This window comes from Equus asinus, chromosome 3 (genome assembly GCF_041296235.1).
Source record: "Equus asinus isolate D_3611 breed Donkey chromosome 3, EquAss-T2T_v2, whole genome shotgun sequence".
Lineage (NCBI taxonomy): Eukaryota > Metazoa > Chordata > Mammalia > Perissodactyla > Equidae > Equus > Equus asinus.
In genome coordinates this window covers 126,062,304-126,069,562 of record NC_091792.1, presented here as the reverse complement: position 1 = coordinate 126,069,562, position 7,259 = coordinate 126,062,304, and positions in this window count along the sequence as shown.

Below are 7,259 nucleotides of genomic sequence, written 5' to 3'. Positions count from 1 at the left end.
TTTTCTGTGTTTTATATGGCGGATTTTTCTGCCAACACTTTGTTATTTTTGTTGGTTTTTATAAGTTCTATAATAAACATATTTTACTTTTATAAAAAATGAGTTGCTTTGGGAACTCATTTGATATTCTAGTTTATAAACTCGAAGTCAAACTAATGAATATAGTTGTGTGATTCTCCAGTTTTCCAGAAGTTCACATCAGACCAAGTAGGAAACCAGGAATTTGTATTAATTTAGGGTTGTGTGCAGTTTAGCAAAGCAAGTAAGTGGAAAGGCAAAGAGCTTAGGTGGGGTTGGGAGTGTGAGGCACTATGATATCTGACCTGGATGGAAATAAAAGTGAAAAGTCTTAGGATGGGAAAAAAAATACTGAAAAAAAAGAACTGAGTGACTGAGAACTCTAATGAAGTTTTATTTTGAGATGAAACAATTCTAGGAAACAGTGAAGTCCAGAGAGTCCTTATGGTAGTAGGATACTGAACAGGGGAGAAAAAAGGCTGCTGCAGTTATCTCCATGGATACGCAGGTCCCTTGAGAAGAGAGTAGGATACAACAAGGATCTTACGTCCCCAGTGGATGCAAAGGGGTCCCCTGGAGGAGAGGGTGGCAAGAAAGAGGGTGAAGGTGTGGCCTGAGAAGCATACAGGGAGTGACAGTGGGGGAAAGATGAGAATTTGAGAATTGTAGTACTGCTTCCAAGTTGGAAGTTTTCCGAATGTTTCTCTTTTTAACTAAAAAAAGAAAAAAAAAAACCCTTTGATTTTTAATTATCATCACTCCTTAAAAAAATTTGCTCAGATGTAACCAATTTTCCTGTGGTACCTTTTGTGATTACTTAGCTTCTGAAGGAGAAGAGGTTATAGTATCAGTTAATTTACTTCCCAGCTATCATTACAGTGATTAATGAATGGCCGTACAGAAAAGTGTGCTTTTAATTTTTTTTCCCATTAAAATTGTGCAAGGAATGTTGACAGTACCAATTGTACCTTAACAGGCATTTCAGGTTCAAGAATATTTGAGAACCATTCTGTGATGGTTGCTCCAGTGAATAGATTTCAAATCATATGAAATTGGTTTTACGTTAAAAGTACAAAAGTTTGTCCTAAAAATACATTAATTTTATTAAATCATTTAGAGGCTTGGAGTTCCCTTTGGAGAGAACCAGCTAACTTCTTGGGTAGAGACAGAAGGCAAGGCTGCTCTTACTGCCTACTCTCTGTACTGGGCTAGCACAAAGCAGTTCTCTACGATTATGGTAATCTATCCACCCTCAAGGTGGTAAAACCGGGGCAGGGGCTTCAGTGAAGTCAAACAATCACAGAAGCAGTTGTGGCCGCAAAGGATGGGGATCGAGGGAGACACAGTACTTCTAGTTAGAGTTCCCATCAACATATTCTCAGGATAGGAGCTATCTGTCAAGATGTCTTCCTCACTCAGTGCTCCTCCCTCTGGTGTCTTATTCTAGCAGAGGAGGCTGAACTTCTTACAAATGGTTCAAGGCTTCCAGAGCCGGGAACAAAAGCAGCCAGTCCTCTCAAAGGTTGGGCTCAGTATTGGCACAGTGCCATTTCTGACAGATTATATCGGTCAAACCAGTCACAAGCAGCCCAGATTCAAGAAGGGAAGTAGCACACATGTACGCAGATGGAAGGAATTGTTGGCAGTGGCCATATTTCCTGATAGATCATACACAAGGGGGCAGAGGTGGAGGGTGCGGGGGGTGTCATAAGAGGTACAGAAAATAGTTGTTCTTAGCACATTGAGGAAGAGATTAGAAAATTACTTAGATGAACAGGTATAATAGAAATGAAGGTAAATGGAAACAAGCATTATCTTTGCAGTTAGTATATAAAAATGATTAGACATGGAGAGTGTTATGGACTGAATTGTGCTCCCCTTCCCAAGTTATGTTGGGAAGTTCTAAACTCCCAACTGGGAGTTCTAAACTCCAGTACTTGAAAATATGACCGTATTTGTGGACAGGGCCTTTAAAGAGGTGATTAAGGTCAAACGAGGTCGTATGGATGGGCCTTAATTCTCTATAACTGGTGTCCTTGTAAGAAGGGGCGATTAGGACATAGAGAACACAGAGCAAGAAAGAACAAGTGAGGACCTGGGGAGAAGGCATCCTGCAAACCAGTGAGAGACATCTCAGAAGAAACCAAAATTGCTGACACTTGATCTTGGACTTGTAGATTCCAGAATTGTGAGGAAATAAATTTCTGTTAAGACACCCAATCTGTGATACTTTGTGATGGCAGCCCTAGCAAATGACTACAATCAGTATCACTTAACTCCACTGAAGTTGTAGACAAATAAATAAGCATTTCTATTATGCACAACAGAGGTAGACAGAGTATGCCATGGGAGCATATGAAAAGAGCATTGTAGTCTCTTAGTTTATATTTTTCATTAGATAATGTCTCATTGCTTTTTCTGATGGCAAAATGAGACATGCTTTGTAAAACACTAAAAGATAATAGATGCCCACTACATAATAGTTCTTTAGATATTTCCCTCATGCCAGTTGTTTATATACATAATGTTTTTGCTCTTTCTACTCATGGAAGGAAAAAAAGAAAGCTAGGGTGGAAGAGTCTGAAAGAAATTCCACTGGCCTACACCTATTGGCTGCACACCCGGAGCTGGAGTGAGGCCTGGCGTTGGCAGCATTAGGTCACTTAGGAGAGAAGCCCTTCACGACCAAATGGCTGCTAGTTCTGAAGTCCTGTGAAGCTGTGCACAGGATCCAGGATGTTCTGATGATAATTTTGAAATATTATGGATTAGTTCATTCTGCTCAAGTTAAGAAGAATCTTCTCAAGTTTAGTTCAAACAATGATTGAGAGGAAAGATTAGTAAATAGAATTTCTCCTTACTTTTAAATAATAATCTACAAAAATATAATGTTTAAGCAAATACTAATGGCAATTTAAGGAGTCTATTTCATCAAAGTTTATAAATGATGAAGGTTTTATGGAAGAGTTTATGCTGAAGGGAATTTAATTTTGGAAATCTTCCTGGAAGTAGTATTTCTAATAAGATCAAGTAAGCATCAATGCATATCATTCATCAGGGAGGAGTTATTTATGTTTCTGATTTATTGTTTTAATTAAACCTTGTTTCTTAATAGCACTCATGACCCAGGGCAGATAAATAGAGGTAGGTTATAGGTGTGCAAAGTATTACACCAGGCTCTATCATTCCTTTCAGAGGGACAAGCCCTGGGTAGTAATCCAAATAGAGATAAAATAAATGCTTTTGTAGTCACTGTTTACAAAAATATTGCTAAGAATAAAAATATCCTTGCATATCCTATATATTTTTTGGTCTCGCTCCAGAAATCTCTCCGAGCAAGTGAAGAATATCAAACACAGAAACACTAAACAGCATTTTGGGGCCTCTGCAAACAATCACATTCTGAAAGAGTTCAATAAATTTGAAAGGATTCTATAAAGGTTCCTCTAATACACTTTTGACACAGAACAACCTTGCTTGTACCTGAACCGGCTTCCCTCACTCCTGTCTGTTCAATAAATGACCCCTCTGAGGGAAGTGCAGAAAAGCAGTTTATCTACAAAGTCCACACTTTTTATTAAATGAGGATGAATTCCCCAGGTTCCACATTTGTAAAAGTAAGACAGATTGCAGTGCCTATTAAGGTGGTGACTTCACCGCAGCAACCGAGGTTGGGCACACTTTTCACCGGGTCAGTGGGAGGACCCCTGACTGCTCTCCCTCAGGCTGGTGTTCTTTGTCGCTCCTTCTGCCCCTGCCCTGGATTCCTCTCGGAAATATTTAACATGGTCCTCCTCACACGCTGCTTTTATTCTAGCATGGCTCGTCCCTCTATATCACACTATACACCATCAAATACAGTCTCAGAAGGTTTGCTGGTGGGACAGACAAAATCCATGGTCTTAATTCATCCCCAGATTCTGGGAATTATACTTTAGTTACCAAAATCCTCTCCCTAGATACAGCCAGTTTCGAGTGCCATTTTTTGTGTTGGTTTGTGTGATAATACCCCTACGCTGACAGTTTAGGTGCAAAGTGTTCTGCATGTGAGAGCTACCTACAGTACAATGGTTATGTCCTCTTGGACAAAGTATGCAGTACACTTATTTAAATCCTCTATAATATGATAACCTAATTTGCACACCAAAGGTCTGCTGATACCGAGATAAGGAAATGTTTACTAGTTTACTGATCCTTTGGGAGTACTTGATTGCAAAAAGCAGGCATTGACTCTGGTTAATATAAAAAGAAAATGGGATTTATAAGGATATAGGATAGATCATAGAATCAACCTTAAAGCAAGAAGACCAAGATTGGGAAAGGGTATCCAAAAGAGACCATGCAGAGAATATAGCCCAGGTCTTGTCAGAAGGTCTGGTCTATCAGGTATAACCTCAACTACTTATGCAAGGCTGCTACTATTATGGGTTGAATCTGGTCTTCTGTTTCTGTGAGTATTTCTCAATGTCCGTCTGTCCTCGTATCGCTTTATCAGGATTCCAGGTGCTAAACAAGAGGATCTAACTGGCTGATCCAAGTTCATATGCCACTAGCTGCTGGGGATCAGAGAGAGAGGGTAAAACTGTCTGCTTTAGGTTTTGCTTTGGGAGATGAAGAACACCTTCAATACAAGAGGGAGGTTCACATGCTTGGTAGCCAAATAACGAAACTTCAACAAAGACCCTTTTTCGAAATTCATAAAATTGTGTTAATATTTCTAGTAATACCTAAAAAAGTTAAGCTGGCCTCAACTTTATCCCTCTCACCAACTGCACTGCTGTGCCCAAACAGTTGTTTTCCACTAAATATTAGTAGCAGTTGAGGTCATCATACTTTACCCATAATTTTATTTATGATATAATGGAAAGGCAAATAGTATTTCTTATATTCTCATCCCAGAGGATCTATTACAGCTGTGGTAAGTTTCTATTTATTGAGTAATTACTATATTCCAGGCACTAGGCTAGCTAATTTATAAGGCAGCATCGTGTTTAGTCCGCATAAGGAACTTGCAAACTCTGTATCATTCACTTCATTTTCTATGTGAAGAAAATGAGATTCAAAAAGTTACATAATGATCTCAAAGTCACCAAGCTGTTTACATGCAGAGCCAAGACTAAAATAGAGGATTTCCTTCCTTTCTTCTTTCTTTCTTCTGTATCAAAGTCTTTCTTATTAATATTTCCACCATTTTCCATGGCTAATCAGCAATGTAAAAGCCCATGAATCCTACCGTTATGAAAAAAAATCAATGTTTTTTCTGAAAATATATATTTGGTCACCATCATCATGCATTCTCTGTGCCAAAGCCTGGTTGGTTTTTTAAACTTAAAAAAAAAAAACTATGATATTGTGATTTATAATAAGAAATATATATATTTGGTCTTCCTCCCATTTCTGGCAAAGAGCTTCTAAAATCCTTGGAATTTTCCAAGTGATAAGAGCAATAAAAGTGTTTTTGTTATGTTAATGAGGAGTCTTTTGGAATTCATCTGAGGATGCGGGCTGGTTGCCAGGAGAAACAACTATGTGGTTAGAGGGTTGGAACTTTCAGTCCCACCCCACCATCCCTCATCTCTAGGGATGGGAGAGGAGTTGGATGTTGAATCAATTGCCAATGGCCAATGATTTAATCAATCCTGCCTATATAAAGAAGCCTCCATAAAACCCAAAAGGACTGGGTTCAGGGAGCTTCCGGATTGGTGAACACATGGAGATTTGCGGAGAGTGGTGCACCCAAAGAGAGCATGGAAGCTCTGTGCCCCTTCCCCATACCTTGTCCTACACATCTCTTCCATATGGATTCTCATCTGTATCCTTTATCATATCTGTTTATAACAAACCAGTAATCCAGGAAGTAAAATGTTTCTCTGAGGTCTGTGAGCAGCCCCTGCAAATTAATCGAACCCAAGGAGGGGGTCATGGGAACCTCTGATTTATAACCATCTGTCAGAAGTACAGGTGACAACCTGGACTTGCCACTGGCATCTGAAAGGAGTAGAGGGGCAGTCTTGTAGGACTGAACCCTTAACCTGTGCAAACTCATGCTATCTCTGGGTTGACAGTATCAGAATTGAGTTGAATTAAGTTGAATTTTTGTACCCTGCCTGTGTCCAAGAATTGTTTGTTAGTTGTGTGGGAAACGCCCCCTCCCTTCACATGAGGAAATTTGGGTCCCGAAACACCCATTTAAAATCACTCCAGACTTCCACTCTGGAATGGAGTGAAAACTGACTTGAAAAGCTATAGATCCTTGATTGTGTCACTGAGAAACAGAATAGAATCTACAAGTGTTGTAAGAAAAAGAGGAGCAGGAGGTTGTCAGTGCGGTTTTACAGTTGGCGTTCTTCACTGGGAACCAGAGCAGACTAGAAAGCATCTGTCATCAAATGTTGCAAAGGCCACTGCCCTAGTTAAACTGTCGTGAACTGGGGCAGTTGAGTCTAAGTAATTCAGGACTTTTATTTTCAGCACATGTCCCCAATCATTCCTGTAGAAATGAAGGCCATCTCTTGACTCCAAGTGTGCCATTTACCCTTAGCACATAAACTGTAACTTTCTACTAGTAAAGACAGAAAAGTGGAAAAATGTTTCATTCTCAGATAAAAGAAGTTGAGGCATTTGAGGAAAAGGGAATGTGTAAAAATTTGCCAGGGTCTATTCAACAAAAAAGATATGACTTCTAGTTATGCACGCTAAATGGCCTTTCTTTCTCTTTATCGTTTGTTCTATAACACACCCTATTGACCATAAATAAATGTTTATTAAAAAAGGAAAATACCCATTCTGTACAAATTCATATAATACACAGTTTACTTGGAATGGGAGAAGAGGCCCATATTTTGTGAGATTTTTCTATCCAAATGCTAACTAGATCTGAATCTGCATATCTTACTTCAACTAGAGTTCAAAAATGGAGCCAGAAATCATTCAGGTACCACTTTTGCCCTTTTAGATATTCTGGATTCTTCTTCTATATTATTATTGTATTATTTTTCCTTGGCAAGTAAAGCTCTTTAGCTCTGTCTAGTATTGTCAAAGGTCAAGGGGAAAGGATAAATCTGAGTCGAATAAATAAGTACACATGTTGATGGCCATGAAGATGCAATGAGGTTATTTGCTCAGTAACAGGTAGTGTTATGTTGTGGTTATGGACTCTGGAATCAAGCTTCCTGGATTCAAACGTAGGTAGGTGGCTGAATAACCTTGGGTGAGTGATCTAGCTTCTCTGTGACTCAGTA